Source organism: Ochotona curzoniae, unplaced genomic scaffold, assembly GCF_017591425.1.
Source record: "Ochotona curzoniae isolate NIBS_2020 unplaced genomic scaffold, NIBS_Ocur_1.0 contig_2870, whole genome shotgun sequence".
Classification (NCBI taxonomy): domain Eukaryota; kingdom Metazoa; phylum Chordata; class Mammalia; order Lagomorpha; family Ochotonidae; genus Ochotona; species Ochotona curzoniae.
Window position 1 is genome coordinate 39,571 of NW_024465625.1, and position 20,067 is coordinate 59,637.

At 45.0% G+C, this 20,067-nt stretch overlaps 1 long non-coding RNA gene across 1 annotated transcript; it reads right to left on the reverse strand.

The window, feature by feature from the left end:
• Positions 1-141: 141 nt before the first annotated feature.
• On the reverse strand, positions 142-18,542 carry LOC121155198. The gene is made up of 3 exons (XR_005883638.1): positions 17,412-18,542; positions 16,628-16,629; positions 142-152 (listed from the first exon to the last, which is right to left on the reverse strand). It is a non-coding gene; the product is annotated as an uncharacterized LOC121155198 (long non-coding RNA).
• Positions 18,543-20,067: the final 1,525 nt, after the last annotated feature.

Below are 20,067 nucleotides of genomic sequence, written 5' to 3' on the forward strand. Positions count from 1 at the left end.
CCAGGAGCAGAGTGCTATAGCACATTAGCCTGGTTTTTGATGCAGAATGCTGGGGTGTGATCTGGATCTCAGAAGTACCAGTGTGATTGGTCTGTCGTCCTATCATATTCTGGTTTGATTATAATTCTCACAGCTGGTAGAAAATTTCCATCCTGTGTCCATGGGAAGACAGAGAGTGCCCCTCCTCATTGCCTGGCTTCCTAGGAACCTGGAACAGGTAGTGGTTACCTGATACCACCTCCAAGTCCCAGTGAGAGGAAGTACCTGTGGTGAAGGGATCATCTGATGGACAGGCAGGTAGATAGGAAGACATAGTGTAGAGGAGGTGTGCAGGTGTATGTAGTTTCAACTTGTGAGCTTAAGCAGTTACCTGCCTATTCCATTTCATCCTCCCTCAGATAGTTCTGACCTTAATCTTAAGGATTGCTGAAGGATGAGGCGCACAGGCTGGAATGGGCTGCGTTCTGGTCGGGATACAGTTGTAGCCTCCCTTGGCACAAGTGTGGACTGGGACTTGATGTACTGGGCCAGGTCAGACTGCAACACCTTCTGGTGTCTTGGAGGACCAGGGCAGATGTGGGACGGACTAGGCTGGGTTTCAACCCCAACTGAGCCATGTAAGTGCTATATGTGGGTAAGGACGAGCCGTGGTTGGGCTGAAACATCCAACAGCAAGAACCAGAATGGGTGGAAGGCCAGTTAAGAAAAGCCACTGCTCTTGCTAGGACAGGAGGTGAACTGCATAGTGCTGGCCCATGGACCCACTGGTAAGCGCGAAACCTGCATCAGGAGGGGATCTGAGGGAGGAGCCTGAGTAATTCCTCTGACAGGACATGGATCCCATAAATAAGCCCAAGAAGCATGGAAGGAAACAGCCCAGAAGAGGTCATGGAAAGTGTCCCACTGGCATACACTTGGCATGGGTTAGGGGCAGACCAGGCTGAAACAGCTCGTATCATCCACTGGCAAACCCGAACGCCGGAGCAGAGTGTGGGTCGAGCCAGGTTCAGTCGTGACAAAAGCAGCACACAACTCAGAATGCCAAGGTGAGGCTGCCTGTGCTGGATGTGACCACAGCACCAAAACCAGCACACATGAGAAAAGGAAGGGAGGGGCAGACCCGGCAGGGGAGTAAGGGGTGGTTCCCTTGCTGGATAGCTACTCCCACTGGAGAGCATGAGCTGGGATGCGGATAGACCAGACTAGGCAGGGCTGCAGCACATGTGCACCTCATGGGGACCAGATCAGGGAAGAGCAAGGATGGACGGACTATTCCTACTAGTGCTAACAAAACTAGAGGGGGCGAGAACTGTCAGGGCTTAACCAGAGCAGAAGCTGGCACTAGGGGCTAATACTGTCAAGTCCAACCACAGGGCCACCTGGAGAGAGCATAATCCGGGAGTGAGAGTGACCTGGGAAGGAAATAGTGGGCTCCTTCCTCTTGGGTTACCAATCCTATGGGAGGGCACAAAATAACTAGGACAGAGGCTGGGGTGGCTAGACAGAGAGGCACTCAACGACATCCGTGAGGGCTGGACAGTTTAGCTGGTTGGATGGAACTAAGCTCCAATACCCTTCGACATTTATGAGAGCCAAATGGGATATGGGGCAGACCCATTGGTTCCAGTAGAAGTCAGGGCTGAAGACAGAACCAGCCCAGCAATTACAACCACCAGCTGATCGGGGAGGTAGACTCTGCCAGGTCCTGTACTTGCTAGTGCTTATAGTCTGGGAACACCTCAAAGTTTCTTTGGGGATCCCCTCAACTAAAATGGTGGACTCAGAACCTTAACCAAGAATAAGACGGAAGATACAACAGGTCAATCAACCACCACAGCTACATGTTGGCAGCGAAACACTGGATGAAGGGAGACTCTATGATGGGCTATGTCAATCAGTACATTATTCAACAGCCTCATCGTGTGTGGAGTGGCAAGACTGGCATCAATGCATAACTGGTGCACTACTGGGACCACTTGAGCAAGGATCTCGGATTATGCCCTACATCTGGGACCTGGGGTGGGTGGGAGACTGGGTGGGGCTTCTCCTCAATATTCCCTTTAGCCCTTGTAACTTTTTACCCTAATCAACAATGTAAAGAGTGCCAAAATAAAATTTAAAAAGAAAAAAAAGATTCATCACATCTTCTGTAATTACTTCCTGCTGGTTATGGACATGAGCCTGCCTGGTCTGGGTTTGGAAATCTCTGTGTCATCTAATGGGTCTATCTCAGGAGTCAGAGAATTTCCAGTCAGTGCCAATGGCTGTGACCCCAGCATGGTCCTCATTACTCAGCAAAGGTGCTGGATTCTTTTTGCCTTTAGGAGAGGTATTTAAGGTCCTGGTTCACTGGAGTAGCCTGGCTTATCTTTTATGTTTTCCTGAGAAAGTTCCTCTCTCTTGCAGAAGAGCCTGCTAAGGCAGTGTCCCACATGCAGCTGTGTACACTGAGGTCAGAGCACATCCCAAAGATCTGGTCCCTGAGATGAGAGATCCTGTGGCATCAGAAGCCAACAGGAAGGCAGGAGCTCCAAACTGTAACAAAGCCATCAGTGGGACCACGAATAAAGCTGATCATGGCAGGGATGTGCTGGCACTAATGTCCCATTCTGTAGGGCTAATGTTTGGTTGGCAGGAACAAGTTCATCTGTTACAATGTCCTAAGAAAAATAAAGGGAAAAAGGAAAGAAAGAAGGCAAATAGAAAAGGAGAAAGGAGGGAAAGAAGTTGGTAGTTTCTTGAAAAAAAAAAGTTGGGGGGAGTGGCTGGGCCCACTATGATGACTAAATCCTCACCTTGCAACAGCTGGGATCCCATGTAGGAATCATTTCACGACCAGCTTGCTCCACTTCCCTTCCAGCTCCCTGCTTGTGACCTGGCTTCAGATAACCTCAGGTCCGGCCATTACAGCCATTTGGGGAGTGAGCCAGCAGATGGAAGATCTTTTCTCCTGTCTCTCCATCTCTCTATAAATCTGCCTTTTAAGAAAAAGAAATAAATCTTTAATAAAAGAAAGAAAAATCACAGTGAGAAAGAGAGGAAGAGACACAATTTCCATTCACTGGTTCACTCCTCACAGTTGCATCCTCTGCTGCTTTCCCAGGCCATCAGCAGGGACTGGGGCAGAAAAGGAACAGCTGGGACATGAACTGGTGTCCATGTCTGATGCCAGTGCCACAGGTGAAAGACTAGCGCGCCATGCCACTATGCCAGCCCATAATGTTTTGTTTTTAAGAGCCAGAAGCTTCATCAGGTCTCCCACAAGGGTGCTGCTCTGCCAGTGACCAAGGTCCCCGCTGGTGTGCCTGGGAAGACTGCTTAAAGCTTTTGTAAGGAGCCCAAGTACCTGGGCCCCTGGCACTCATGTGGGAGGCCCAGATGGAGCTTCAGGCTCCTAGCTTTGTTCTGGCCCAGCCCTGCCCATTGTGCCAGGTGGACCAGTGTAAGATTTCACTATTTCACTGTCCATCAGTGGGCCATTACTCTGTCTCCCAGGGTGCACCTTATAAGACAAGCAATTCTGAAGTGACTTATCTGTTCCTTCTGTCTACGAAACCAACCCCTTCTGCTCTGGTGGTTGCAGCATTCATTGAAGTGCTGCTCAATTCTAGAACTGCAATGAGCTCCTCAAATGAAATTTGTGTGATGCTGTCTTTTTGGTAACACATAAACAGAATCCATTCCATCAGGTTTAGCACAGATGCAGCTGGCTTACCTGAGGATCCACATTCTCTGCCTGATGGTGATCTTCAAGTTCTTCTCTGACACTTCCAGAACATTCCAGAGATCTTAGGGGAAGAACACCCAAACCCCCTTAGTAAAATGAGCCCAAAGAGGAAGGACAAATAAGATGAAAATGGCAGGATGCAAGGACTGAGCAGACCCCAAGCTGGTCTTGGGGTATCTCAGGGACTCAGCTCTGAGGTCTCATGTGCTTCTGGTGTCCTGAAGCAGCCGAGGATCTGGGAGAGGGGCCACTTATTTCCTCTGGTTAGCGATGGTCAGGCCCTCCACCAAGAGCAGGACTGGGCAGAAATCCATGCACTCTGCTTAGGCTGGAACTGGCATCTTGGCTTTGACCATGACAAGCTCTGTGCCTCATCATGGTTCGACATCCTTGTTCCATTTTCCTCAACCCACTAATGGCGGATAATATTGTGCCCAGGACTGCAAAGATCAATGAAACAATGAATGTCCTTTGCTCAGGACCTCTGGACATAGAGTTCCGTTCATCAACACAGGGATGTATGTCCTCACGGAAAAAGGCCACACAAGTCACTGAGCTTGACACATCACGGTGACTCTAGCTGGCCTGCTGGGTGGGGCTCTGCATCTCACCAAGATGAACTGACGCCATGTGGGTTGTCAAATCACATAATCCCATGCAACACTCCAGTGAGCTCACAGTCCACCATATGTGGGCATCTACCACAGTTACTTTGCCTTCAGTCACTGATTCTCACAGGGCTATTATGAGGATGTATGCAGGTGAGAGCAGCTACCCTGCCCCCCAGCTGAGAACTAACAGTCCAGTGGGCAGTATCCTACCAGTGAGCGCCCCGAACCCTGCATATCTGACTTAAGAACCCATTCCAGGGGCTGTCACTGTGGTGGAGTAAGGTAACTCTCACCTGTGGCCCAGCATCCCAGAAGCGTGCCACTTCATGCCTGGAAAAGGTAGTGGTTACCTGATACCACATCCAAGTCCCAGTGAGGGAAGTACCTGTGGGGAAGGGGTCATCTGATTGACAGACAGGTGGATAGGATGACAATGTCGGGGAGGAGTAAGTGGTTTCCAACGTTGAGCCTAAGCAGTTACCTGCCTATTCCTTTTCATCCTCCCTCAGATAGTTCTGACCTTAATCTTAAGGACTGCTGAAGGATGAAGATTCATCACATCTTCTGTAATTACTTCCTGCTGGTTATGGACATGAGCCCTGCCTGGTCTCGGTTTGGAAATCTCTGTGTCATCTAATGGGTCTATCTCAGGAGTCAAGAGAATTTCCAGTCAGTGCCAATGGCCGTGACCCCAGCATGGTCCTCATTACTCAGCAAAGGTGCTGGATTCTTTTTGCCTTTAGGAGAGGTATTTAAGGTCCTGGTTCACTGGAGTAGCCTGGCTTATCTTTTATGTTTTCCTGAGTATGTCCCTCTCTCTTGCAGAAGAGCCTGCTAAGGCAGTGTCCCACATGTAGCTGTGTACACTGAGGTCAGGGCACATCCCAAAGATCTGGTCCCTGAGGTCAGAGATCCTGTGGCATCAGATGCCAACTGAACAGGAAGGCAGGGGCTCCCCACCAGTGCCAAAGCCATCAGTGGGACCACAAGCAAAGCAGATCATGGCAGGGATTCCTGGAAGGTACAGCTGACTCACCTCTGGGACTCCGAGGGGACAAAGGGCAGCAACACTCCTGAACCATACCCATGTGACAAAGGCCCTGGGCTCTAGGCACATTCCTAGCCAGGTCAGTTGCCATGGCAATCTAAGGGCTGGTACTAACGTCCCAGTCTGCAGGGCTCATCTGGTCGCCAGCGACAAGGTCATCTGTCACACTGTCCTAAGCAAAATGAAGAAAGGAAGGAAGGAAGAGAGGAAGGGAAAAAGGAAGGCAGTCAGGAAGGCAGTCAGGAAGGAAGGAACATGGTAATTTCTAAAGAAAAGAAAAAACAAGGCAACATGCCTGAGCCCACTGTGATGGCTCGATGGCTAAATCCTCCCCTTGCAAGAGCTGGGAGCCCATCTGGGAGACAATACTAATCCCGGCAGCCCCACTTCACATCCAGCTCCCTGCGTGTGGCCTGGGAAAGCAGTCAAGGATGGCCCAAAGCCTTGGAAACCTGCACCCAGGTGGGAGACCCTGCAGCCACATGGGAGACCCAGAAGAGGCTCCTGGCTCCTGGTTTAGAATCATCTCAGGTTTGGCCATTACAGCCATCTGGGGGTTAACCAGTAAATGGAAAATTTTTCTCTCTGCCTCTCCTCTCTGTAAATCTGCTTTTCCAAGAAAAAGAAAAAAAAAAATCTTTAAAAAAGAAGAAAAAAAGAAAATATTAGAGTCAGAAAGAGAGAGAGAGGGAGAGACAGAACTTCCATGCACTGGTTCACTCCTCACAGCTGAATCCTCTGCTGCTTTCCCAGGCCATCAGCAGGGAGCTGGACTAGAAATGGAGCAGCTGGGACCTGAGCTGGTGTCCATATCTGACGCCAGTGCCACAGGCAGAGTATTAGTTTGCTATGCCACCCTGCCAGCCCATAACGTTTTTTAAGAGCCAGAAGCTTCATCAGGTCTCCCACAAGGGTGGCCAGAGCCCAAACACTTGGGTCATCATGCACAGCTTTTCCCAGGTCATTAGTAGGAAGCTAGATTGCAAGTGGAGCACTGGGACACAAACCAGCATCCATATGGCATGTTGCGGGCAGGGACTTGACCAGCAACGCCACAACACTGGGCCTCTACTTTAGCTTTCAAGAACTGGGAGCCAATGTTGTGGCACAGCAAGTTAAGTCCCTGCCTGTAGTGGTGGCTTCCTTTATCAGAGCACTGCTTTGGGTCCCCGCTGCTCTGCCTGTGAGCCAGCTCCCCACTGGTGTGCCTGGGAAGACTGCTTAAAGCTTTTGTAAGGAGCCCAAGTACCTGGGCCCCTGGCACTCATGTGGGAGGCCCAGATGGAGCTTCAGGCTCCTAGCTTTGTTTTGGCCCAGCCCTGCCCATTGTGGCTAGTGACCAGTGTAATATTTCACTATTTCACTGTCTCCCTTTGTCATTCTGTCAAAGAAATAAATTTTCAACCAAGTGATTTTCTAAAGCCCCCATTGTCAGATTTACTAAACATGCAATAATATAAATACTGAAATCCTTGAGCTGCCTGCTGCTCAGTCTATTCTGACAGATTTCCTTCATTGTAGTAATTTCAAAAACTGTATGTATTTAAATAGCAGAGTTTACACAGAGAGATAAGGAAAGGCAGAGAGCTCTTCCATTTGCTGCTTCGCTCTCCAAATGGATGCAATGGTCAGAGAAGGGCTGGTCCAAACCCAAAGAGCCAGAAGCTTCTTCAGAGTCTCCCACGTGGGTACAGGAGACCAAGCACTCGGGTCACCTTCGAAGGTCTTAACACACACATTAGCAGGGATGTGCATCTGAAGTGGAGCAACTTGGACTTGAACTGGTACCCATAAGAGATGCCAGCTAACAGATGGTACCTTACTTGCAAGCCACAGCACCAACTCCCTGTTTAATGAGTTTTTTTTAAAGATTTATTTTTATTATTTTTATTGGAAAGGCAGATATACAGAGAGGAGAAACAGAGAGGAAGATCTTCCGTCCAATGATTCACTCCCCAAGTGAGCACAACGGCCGATACTATGCCAATCCGAAGCCAGGAGACTCTTCCGGGTCTCCCATGCAGGTGCAGGGTCCCAAAGCTTTGGGCCGTCCTTGACTGCTTTCCTGAGCCACAGGCAGGGAGCTGGAAGGGAAGCGGGGCTGCCGGGATAGAACCGGCGCCCATATGGGATCCCGGGTGTGCAAGGCGAGGGCCTTAACCACTGCGCCACCGTTCTGGGCCCTGTTTAATGAGTTTTAACTCTGAGTCTGTGTTTCCTGGGATTCTGCCTGTGGGAGTTCTTGGAAGCCAGGATGGAAGGTGTGCTGCTCCAGAGAGGAGCAACTGAAATGCACACTCTCAGCTTAGGCTTTTGCACCATGTGTGCGGAAGGCTAGAAAAGCAGGAGGATTTTCAAAATCGTTGTTAGCTATTTCCTCTTCTTCAGCAGCTGCATAGTGGGTATGTGAATTTGTTCATGACAGGACGGCCCTGTGGGACTCACTTTACATGGAGGGCTCCCACTGTCCTTCCCCACTGACCAGGCCCCACATTGTCTTTTTCCTCCTGCAGCTCTCTGACCGGCTGAACAAGGGCTCCAGGGAACCAGGTGTCAATCACAGTAGCTCAGAGGTTGCCTTCTGGATTTTGGCTTTTACTTCATTTTTCCTCTGAGGGTTATTGACAATAGCAAAAACTACAATGACACACAAGGGGAATTAGGAACGACCCAAAACAGTTTATTAGCAGGTGGTCATATACAAGGAATAGGGGAGAACCCCAGAGCGGAACAGAGGGACAGGAGTGAGGCTTAACTTCCACACACAGGGACTCCTGGACTCCCACCAAGGTGTATCAGAATGGACACAAGAATGTCATCACAACTGCCAAAGAGAACACGGGGATCTGGAATGCCTCTAGATGCCGAGAACCCAGAGGACAGACATCCCCCCTCTTTGGACAAACTACACAAGATGGAAGAAGCCCGAGTCCTTCCACATAGGAACTAACGACATCAGAACAACAGCCAGGAACCACGATCAATCATCAGAACCAGAAGATCAATAAACTTCCTATGGGACAATGGGAGAGGAACCTTCTCCAGTCCTTACCTAGTTCCAGCTCTGGGCCTCCACCCTCTATAATGACCAACAAGGTCCTTCCTAAATCCCCTCCACCCCTACACACACACACACACACACACACACACACACACACACACACACACACACACTCATATACACACTAATAGGATGAGATAAGCAGAGAACAATAAAGAAAGATAGGTCACCAAGGACTCACACATGTCCTATTAGACGGAACACAAAGAACAAGTACCCATCAGCAAGATATGAGAGATTTCTCTGCAATACGCCCAAACTCATTGTACACCTCAATTGATGAGGTGTCATTGAAATAGTGGCAGGAGGTTGTCAAGAACTTTCATGTCATTTTAACATATTGTCTACTCAATACTATGTCAGATACCACATGTTTGCCGTGATTTAACCTGTAATTTTTGCTTGTTTGTTATTTTTTGAACCTGTCATGGATACTGTCTCAACCCAGATGTTTTGAAGAAGTGAACTTGCATTATTTTTGACATACTGTTTACTCAATACTATGTCAATTAATTCCATGGCGTTGTATGTTGATGCTGATGTTTTGTTGGGGATTTTAACTGACCGGAACTTTACCCTGTTGGCTCTGCCTTGAGACCAGAGAAGGTCTCCCCAAGAGGCGACTGAACTTATCTGGACAATAAGATGCTGGACTTTATGCTAGGTACATGCTTGCAATGAGGGAATCTCAACTGAACTTGAGCTGCGGTTATGCAGTAAGGTGGAGGAGTCCACTATGGGAGGAGGGGTGTGGGAGGGGTGGGGGGAATCTCCAGTGCTGTATCAAATAATACAATGTTGAAAACAATAAAAAAAAAAAAAACAACTCTGCAGCCAGTATTTTTATTTTCGGTGGGAAAACTGTCTAACACATTCAATTCACTGTATAAGAGTATGATGAGGACCCAGTGCTGTGGCATTGCTAGTTAAACCTCTGCCTGTGGTACCAGAATCCCATGTGGGCCTTGGTTGAAGTCCCAGCTGCTCCATTTCCCATCCAGTTCCCTACTCATGACCTGGTAAGGTGGCAGAGGATGGGGCAAGACCTTGGGAACCTGCACCCCCATGAGAGACCCAGAAGAAGCTTCTGGCTCCTGGCTTTGGACAGGCCTAGCTCTAACTGTTGCAGCCATTTGGAGAGTGAATCCGCAGATGGCAGATCTGTTTTCTCTCTGTAGCTCTGCTTTTCAAATAAAAATGAATAAATATTAAAAGAATAGTTTTAAAGATGTGTGGGGAAAATGTCAATAAAAGATAATGCATGTCTGAGTTTGACTTTGGCGGCTTGGGTGACAGCAGCCCTCGAAGCATGGTGGCTTGCTTGCACGCAGTACCCAAGCCAGGTCGGACCCAATGCCTGGGACCCAGCGTATAAACAGTCCTGGCTGTTGGGAGGCCAGTGACCCCTTGCGCGCCAGGCTCTACCTGCTGGCCGTCTGATGGCAAGCTCTAGTGCTTTTTTGGGTATGTAATTGCTGACTAAAGACAGCAATGGATAAAGCCAATGTGTAGGGGAGGGATGAATCCTGTGTGACTCCCAACAATGGGATCACCGATCTTGCTGGCAAGCGTGGGGAACTGAAACCTGGCCGTTCAAAGGGGAGAGTCGGTATGATCTGTTTGGGTCAGACTGATTCATCAGCCCCATGGGAGTCCTGAGATGGGTTGTTAGCATACAGCATTGCTGACTGCCACATGACAGTCCACATGGCTGAGGGCCTGTCTGGCAGGGTCGGATCCCAGGACATGATTAAGTGTCGGAATAGGGGTGAGTCACATTAGGAATGGTCATGACACCAATCAGCACGTGAGAGAACCAGGTCCGGGAACAGATTCTGTGGGGCATAAAAGGTCCAACCCTGTGGAACTACAAATCCCCCTGGTTAGCTTAAGAGTTGGGGTAGATATGAGCTGAGCTAGGAAATACTATGGAACTCACCAACATTCATGGGTGCTGGGGATGGTGAAGGTGTGGACAGGTCCAGGCTGCAGCACCCGCACGTGCATATTACCACAGGGTAGGATGTGTGAGGTGGACTGGGCCGCAATATCCTCCAGCTCATACAAAGGCTAAGACAGAGTGGCAGGCTATGCTGGGCAACGACCTAGCATCTGCTGGAGCATGTGAGCTCTGCATCATGGAGAGGACCTAGTGGAGAACGTGGGAAACTGGAGAACCTATTGGGGGTCACAGCTCCTGCTGGTGAGCACGTGCTTCATGCCTGGGAATTGGGCAGCCTGAGCAGGGTAACTCCAACTGTTAGCTAATGTGTGGGTTGGTTTTGGAGAGGGACGACCAGGCAGGGTCGAGCCAACCTTACCTCACTAGCAAGGGCAGAAACCAGGCTGGAACACAGGTCAAGTTCAGCTAGGTTGTCACACATAAAAGATTGTATGAGACGGGTAAGGAAGCAGACAGAGCAAGGCCAAGTTCTAGCACCCACCAGTGAGTGGCGGGACTTGGTTTAGGCTGGGTCAGGACAGGCTGCAGCATCCAAATACAAAGGTCATGACAGGTGAGCGATTAGGTCAAGCTTGGTCAGAGCAACTACAACCATGTGCAAAATCTATAGCTGGGAATAGACCTAGTGGGGGAGCTAAGGGGACACCCTTGCTGGGTTGTGGTTCCCACTGGTAAGCTGTGGTTCCCACTGGTAAGCACAGGGCTAGAATGGGAGCCATGTTCTGGTCTAGATAAGGCTGCAGCATACCTTGGCACTCGTGTGGGCTGGGGCTGGGCTAGACCCCAGTAAACACTGGTGCTTGTGAGGACCAAGGTAGGTGTAGGATGGGCCAGGCTATTTTTTTTGTTCCTGATGAGGCGGGTATGAGCTGTGTCTGTGTATGGACCAGGCTAGACTCTGCTGCAATATCCAACAATAATATTGGGAATGGGTTGAAGGCTGATCAGGAAAGGCTACTGTTCCTGCTAGATCAGGATGTGGACTGAGTAGGGCTGGTCCATGGACCCACCCATGTGTGCAAGATCTGGCTATGGGAGAGGTTCTGATGGAGAAGCCTAGGAAACTCCTCTGTTAAGACACAGTGCATACAGGTGAGCACAAGAACTCCCACTAGCCATAATGTCCATGGCTTAGCCAGGTTGAAACCAGGAGCCCAGAGCTTCATCTGGGTCTCTCCATCGCTTTTAACAGGGCAGTAGGGGAAGCTGGATCAGAAGTATAACAACTGGGACAGGAGGTAGCAGCATTATGGATGACAGTGTGATTGGTGACAGCAATAAGCCACAATGCTGATCCTACAAAAGTCATTTTTCATGAATGCACAAAGAAGGTCTGATCAAGTAATAAGATTTCATTTCCTTAGTTTCATATTTTCTTACATGCTTGACCTACAGCAAAGGCAAGGGACCTCCCTGAGATGAACACAAAAACCCAGTATCTCTTTTAAAACTATTTTTGAACGTTTCCATTAATAATTAAAAAAAAATTTTTTTAAAGATAGGTTATTCAAACATAATGATTCTTGGTCAGAAAGTTAAATTTTCGTTTATTACCAAGAACTAATCATTATAAAGATCCTAGATTAAAGACAGCTATGAAGATGATAATTTAAATAATATTTCAGAAACAGAGAGTAGGGAAAAAAGAGCAAAAACCGAGAGAGAAACTGAGTGTGAGAGTAAGGGAGCAAGGGTGAGAGAGAGAATACTGAATTCACTGGTTCTCTGCCTTAATATCCACACTAGCTGGGTCTGGGGAGTGCCAAGACGAGCAGCCTGAAGGCAGAAACTCAATCCATGTCTCCAACATGGTGAGGAGGAGCCTGGTTACGTGGCCCTGTGTCTATACCAGCAGGAATCTGGGGTCAAGAGCCAGAGTCAGACACTGAGTGTCAGCACTGCAGCACAGAACAGGTGCCTGTCTCACCATAGCGGTTAATGCCTGCGCTGAAGATGGAAATGCCAGTGCATCGCAATGCCTTCTCACGTTCCTCAGGCAGAGCAAGCAGGACATCTGACTCCTTTTCAACAGCAATGGCTACCCTCCATGAATTATTGAGTAACACTTTCTATCAATCACTGTGTCATTCTCGCTTAAACATAAGGTAATAACTGTTCATGTATGCATATTCATGACCCATGCTATTATTGATAATTACAAATCCTTATTGAACAAATGAATGAGCAGTTATGAAGTAAATGACTAATTTCTTGCAAGCTGTAAGTTCAGCTGGAATAATGGCTGTCAAATCTGACAATGTGAATTCTCACTGGGAAATTACAATTCACAAAAAGTGAAAGAGAGACAATCTTTGTGGTAGTCTCAGCAATAATATCAGTCTGACGGCAGTGAGGACAGGGTGATGCACAGAAAGCTGCCACCGCAAGAAACCAAAGACCTTCAGTCCACTGCATGCACATTCGAACTCTTCTGTCATTATTTTTAGTCTAATGTTGATTCACAATAGATTTGCTGGAAAAATGGAAATGAAACCACTACCTTTATTAGTGAATGAGACAAGTTGACACCCATATTGGACAAAGCGATTGGTATTTTATCTGGTTTTTTTGTTTTTTTTTTTTTTTTTTGCTTTTTCTCTCACTGAAAAACCTTTCATGGCAAGAAAAGAAATGCAATGTTCTACATAGTGGGAGCTTCTTTTTAAGTAACAAAACTTTAATATGTAAATGAATATCCACTAATTATAATAGTAAAAAGAAATTGTTCATTTGAACATATTTGTGTCTAAAAAGAAAAATAATCCACATTTACATTGAAATTATAAATCACATCTTGTAACAGAGTGCTATTTTAAAAGGGAAGGAATCTTTGCAGTTGCTTAAGTTTAATTAATAGTCAAAAGCCAAATTTATCATACTCTGCTCCCGACCAAAAATGTCAGTTCTCTTTTATTTGATGGGATCCTATAACGGCATTACAGTCAAACAGCATCTAAATCCTAAAAGTCACCATCAATGTAGTTTCATGCCTCTCAGAGCTAATCAGTATATGCTGCTTCTATATCAATCAATTAGCCAAATATTTATTCAATGCTATAGTGATTTCTGGAAGCAATGGGGAACAATGTCCTTATTTCAAAAGAATTTAGCTATGCCTGATGACAAGATTAGCATACTAATGGAACAATTATCAAAAAAACCCTAAAACCCCAAAAGATAAATCATAATAAAATTTGAATAACACCTTCACTTCTGCAAGCTGACTTCATAGTACAGTGGATTAAGCTCCTCCCTCAGAGGGCAATATCTCATAGGAGCAATGGTTTGTATCTCACCTGCTCCATTTCAGATCCTGCTCTCTGCTAAAGCACTTGGGAAGGCAGTGGAAAATGCCCCAAGTGCTTGGGCGCCCACCACTCATGTGGGAGACCCAGATGGAATCTAAGATCCTCACTGTGGCCTGGCAAAGTACTGATCTTGCAGCCATCTGGGGAGTGAACCAACAGGAAGTCCCTTCCCTCTCTTTTCCCTCTCCCTCTCTAGATACATATTTCTTTCTGCCTTTCTTTTTTTTTTTTTAAATATGTAACTCTGATTTCCAAAATAAACAAATGTATCCTTAAAAAATAAGCTCTTCACTTTAAAAGCACACAATAGAGAATCAAGATGGTGGAATAGCGTAAGGGCACATTTAAACGGATGGAAAAACATTTAACTAGGATGAAGCAGAGGACATATTTCAGGAAATAGGAAAGGACAGAACAACAGCAGAGGGGTACCTGGAGACTGACAGACACAGGAAAGTAGCGAAAACAATGGTGTGGTGTTGCAGTGACTGATAATTCAGTGGTATTCAGCTAACAGCAATCTGAACTCCACCAACAGCCGGAACTCCACCAGCAACTACGTGGGAAGGGACTTTCACTGGGAGCATGAGAGGTGAACCTAGACAAAGAACTGCCCGTTCTACTGGTCCATTTGATTTGACCAGGAGCAGAGACAGAGCAGCAGATCCCAGATGGGCAGTGAGGGAACAGGGTAGATTTCATAGTCCAGTCAGCTCCCTAGAGCTGAATTGGGTGCCATTTTGCATAAGGAGGCAAAGGCAAGGGAAAGGACTGAGCATACACTGGGCTGGGAGTGAACTCATTCCTGACTCAGTGAACTGCATCGACATGGCATTTTACAGGTTACACCCAAGACTGTCTGAGTAGCCCTCAGATCTGATGGCCAGCAGATCAAGAACTGTCATATCTAGTAACATGTCATTTAACTTCATGGCATTGTAAATTTCTTTTTTTTCTTTCTATTGTTGATTTGTATTATGACTTTTCATTTAAGGGAATGTACAGTAGCTGTGAAATGGAGACTAACATCCAGATGTGAGGATGCAGTGTAGTATGCGTTTCTGCTTCCAGACAAAGATGGACTTGCAATGAAACTGTTTACTCTATCTTGACAATAGGATGCTGGACTCGCTCCCATTGTCCATGCCCGCAATAATGGACATATAACTGTGTATGAAGAACTATATTATTAGTAACAATATAGAGGAACTAGGTGGGGGGAGAGAATTGGGGAGGGGATAAGGGAATATGGAACTGTATCGTGAAATGATAATAAAAAAATGTAAACAAAAAATAAAAATAAATAAATAAAAGTACACAATGACCTTCTGGTTATTTCTATTTCACATTTGTCTCAAGACTTCTGAAAGTGCATAGGAGCTTAGGGAAGAACAGCTCTAACTGCTGTAACAAACTAATGATTCCTGAGACTAATGTGGAAAGTCCGTGCTCTGGTAGCAATGGTGAAGCCTGAAGAAAAGAGGACAGAATTGGTTGGTGCATTGGCCATGTGGGAAGAGGCAATCCGTGAAGTGAGCAGCATGGGTTTTAAAGTAATGAGGACTGAACATTTATTACACTGATTTCATCCATCTATTGGCATCTGTGAGATAAGAAAGAGCATTACATTTATGTGAATAGATAATTTACCTAGGTTGCTCAGTAAGCAGTACTCATTCTGATCAGTAATTGATTTTACTTAAGGCATTGCCTACTGGCCAATGGTAAGAGAGTTCAATTAACATTAAAGGATTATTCAAGTTTTATTGAGTGGAACAGCTGACAAGCAAAAAATAACTTGGTCAGAAATGTAAAATATCTGAAATAGTTTGAAAGCAAAGGCCTTCATACACTGATTAAAAGAAGCAGTAAAACTGAGTGTTCTCAAGAACAACAGAGAAAAGAAGGCAAGCACAAAGCAACGGGAGGGAGTAATGAGTAAGTCTAAAAGAAGATGAATTCCAAGTGTGCAGGTAGGACAGAGCAAGGGGAACTGGGCAAAGAATGGAAACAATGTCTACAGAAGACAAGGGAATAACATTTCTACACTGAAGCAACTCCCACACTGTAAAAATCCTATACAATAGATATTAAAAGTTAGGCAACAAAGGCACTAATTAAAGCAATTACCTCTATACTGTACATCCAAAGATAGTGTACAGCTAGAGAGGAGTAACCATCTTTTCCTCCAGAATAAAACACCTCTACATGATTTTTAAATTGGTCTTAGAATATTTTGATTTATGATATAAAACTACGGCTAACATATGAGGTTGTATCGAAGCTGTATGGCAATGGATAGTTTGAGTTTTGTTTACAGTCACACCTGTGAAAATCCAAGTCACTTACAGATACTATCTGGGTAATTTAGAGCAAGCTATTTAACTTCCTTCTTCTGATCATTCCATTGCAGCCTGTCGATAATAATACATTTCTTTTTGGTTTCTGAGATGAAAGAAGATGCTGCAAATTATTGCATGGCACATAGTAACTAAAAAATGCTCTTTAATTCATTTAATTCATTCAATTAAAAATTAAATATTTCCTTTAAAAATTGTTCTTTTGAAAATCATATCTACTTTGGAACAAATCTGGTCTGGTTACTACCATTATTTTAGATAAAACTGGTACTTCTAGGATAAAGGATAAGCCATTCTCACATCATTAAAATTCTCTCCTTAATAAATCCCCCAAACTATGTTAGACTTCTTAATTATCAAAAAGAATTTTGTTGTTTGATTCTGGCACTATTCCCCCAGGGAGAAATCCTCTGAACCAATCCACACCATGAATTGTGGGGTGACTTAGTTTAGGAGGAATGGCCATGTGCTAAAGAAACGCTTTAACAGGAATGAAAAGAATGTTTAAACTATTCTCAGGAAATAACCACTTTTTTTTTTTCCTTCCACATCTGTGAGTTGAAGAAACAGATGGTCAAAGCAAATAAATGAGTTTGTGCAATTACTAAAGTCAAACCAACATCCCCCCAAAATGTGTGAATGATAGATAAATCTGATGACCATGCTAGTTCTCTTGGACTAATGGAATCAGTGCCTGGAGATCCAGTAACAGATTAGTGAGTCATGGCAAGCTTACAAGACTTCAGTTCTCCGTCTCTAAAAATGTGGTAGGAATGGCACCTGTACAGGATAGAATCAAACTGTGCTTCTCTTAATAATGTGCACACATTTCTTTCTAAATTTTAAACTCAGAGAAAATGAATAAGGCAATATGTGAGAATTTCCCGAAACTATCAAAACTCCCCGGGTGGCTATGCTGAAAGACTAAAGAAAGAACAGATGTTAGTAAGTCTCCCTTTCAGCAGTTCGTACAGATACACAGACCTGGCAGGGAGACGGAGGGCAGAGAATTGGCCTTAGTTTGGTGTTGGAAGTAAGGCAGGAAAGCAGCTTCTCTAGGAATAGACACAATCCAAGTGAGATGAGGAAGGATGACAGGCTAGGACCATGGACAGCTCAGTGGGATCAGGGTGCCTGTGACAGCAAAGCCTTCTCCTGACCTCAGTCTTCTCTATTATGGCTAGCTATGGATTTTCCTAATTCATTCATAATTCATAGGAGTTCTCTGAAGTTCAAACTTCACCAAGCCCTTTGTCTTCTTGTGGAGGGGATTCCCTTCCTATAAAATATGCGATGTTAAAGGGAGGTCTTGGAAGCTAAGTAATTACTTGACCTGGACGAGTCTCAATTTTAGTTGCCCAAGGTTGATTCCTCTTTATTCTGAAACAGCATCCTGCTTCCATTTCACATGTGTTTTCCTGAAGACACTGATTTATTCAAAGGCATCTATGAGATCCAACACAGGTTAACATGACTCAAGATCAAATTCTGGGACACGCAGTCTTAGAACTTGCAGACTCATGGCAATATAAACCGCGTGACCTCTCAACTATGGAGATCCACAAAAGAACAGCCGACACAGAGAGAATAGATGAGGGGTAATGGAAGATGGACTTCTAGCATCAGTGTTTGAGCAACTAGCCCCAGCACATATGAAATTTCATGCTCGACTTGCCAGACAAATGACAGTTAAGTATTTCCCTAAATCATCTCAGTTTATGCTTCTGTCACTCACAATCGGTAAGCCCTGCTTACCACAGTATCATTTTCTCTCTTGTGATTTTGGTCAAATAGAACCTAGAAGAAGCTGAGGAAAAACTGTCTTACAGGTATTTAGCTTTCCTGCTACAGCTTTTGGCCAGTTAAAGACCATTCATCCCTCATTTGGCATACAAGGACAAATTCTAGAGCTCATACCTCTGCCTTGAACGCAGCACACATTTGCTGGCTTTATCTGCTTATGCCAGTAGGGCCACCTAAAGCCTGGACAGAGATCAGTCCACACCCTAGTTCCTATAGCTAAGATTTGATCGTGGATAGCAAGAAGTGTCTCACCTGCATGCTGTGCTTTCTGCCAGCATCCTCTTGACCAGTTTAGGCTACGTCTGAGTACTTGTAATGCCATTTTAGTAAGGCTCCTTAACCCTATCTGTGCGGCTGGATCTCAACCCTGAAACATCTACACTCTGTCTACTAATTCCAGTCTGATGGACTCTGATTTTCACTTTGTTCTCTTGACACATTGCTTCTCGCCCTCTCCTGCTCCTTCTCCCTCACTCCTTCATTTTCACTCCTTCTCCTCAGTCATGGCACACTTGCTTGAATAGCACCTGGGATTGTGACTTGCTGCATTTTTTCTAGACACTTAAGTCTTGACATTTTTTGTAAGCCTCCAGTTCTAAATAAAGCTAGTTTAGTTATGTTAATACAAAGGTCTCTCTTGTCCACTACTGGAATTGAAATCAACTTTGTACTCACAATGCCATGCAGGGTTTGGGGCTCATTCCAGGAGTCATGCCTTTGCCTTCTTTTCCTGCTTTCCAGAAACCATGTCTACTTAAGCAGTGAGGTGGATAACTCAAGGAGGAAATCTTGCGTAAAGTAAAGTTGGATAACTTTATAAACCAGCTCTTCAAGCTTTACAATTTCACTAGAATACAACAATTTAGAATAAGCAACTTTTTTCAGAAGTAGAATTCTGCCATCTGACACAATTTTTATAATTACTTCTCAATTATTATGGGAGTTTATCCAATCATTGATGCATGAAAGCTGCCTTCAACTGTTAGAAAGACCTGTCATAAAATATTTATATTCTGAATGGCCCTAAGGGACAGAACTAAGTGGAAGTTTAGAAAGAGAAATTACACTGCAGTTTAAGAAAGAGCTTTTGAAACTTTCAGAAGCAGCTCTTTTTGGAGGTGGTGATATTTTTGTTGCATTAGTGTGCTTCAATGATTTAACAAGTTTGGAGTTAAAATTTCAGTGTTCAACACCCAAAACTTATTTTAACTTAGAACAAAGAACTGTTGACTTAGATACATCAGTTATCTGTCCTTTGTCACAAGCTGCATATGAAGGCCATGGGACCTTTTAGAGTATGCCCATTCTTTCATCCTGCAATACAGCTTCCATCTGGTCTGCCATTTGCTCTGCCCTGACAATCTGCAAGTCCAAGTTGCTACACTCGGAGAGAATCATACTGGACTCCAAGGCATCTTTCTCTCCTCTTCTGCTATGACTTAACCCGCAGGATTTATGCTAAATTCGACATATTTTCCTCTAACTCAAAAATCTGGACAAGCTGGTTTTTTTGTGAGTGAGAACACTTGTGATAAACCCTAAAAGGTTCCTGTTGACCTAATGCTCGTCCTTGTGAATATTTTTGCTCTCCATCTGCTGTGGTAGCCTTACTTTATAAGCTACTAAACTGCAGATTTGTTTTTTGCTTATTTATCTCCAGGCTTAAGTTTTGTGGAATCTAATTAACTCTTTTTCCTCCCTGAATGGCAACTCTTAGAAAAGTTGACCAAAATGCATAGTTTTCTGGTGGAAGAGAAAGAGATAAAACTAGGTAAAATAGGAAATTAATAATTCCTTTTTCTTTTAAATGAAGATTAAGTATATTTGACCCAGAAATTATGTATCTTTTGTCTTTCTTCCCAAATATTTTCAAGGTAGACATATCACTTGGCAAACATGGCAGATATAAGGTTTTCCAGGCAAGAGACTTACGTTTCCATAAATAGCAGAATGAATTTGGTGATACTTAGAATACAATTTGGTATAGAATAGGATGGATTACAATGTATTATAGAACATGTACAGTATTAAACAGATGCTTATTTCTGCAATCCAAGAAGAGGTTAAACTAACAGGTTTTAAACAACCAGGTACCTTGGGGACCTCTGCAGCAGAGAGGGACTCTGAATCTCTCCTCCTCCCACAAAATGTGGATGAAATCTGACTACTCAAGTCCAGCCTCTGTA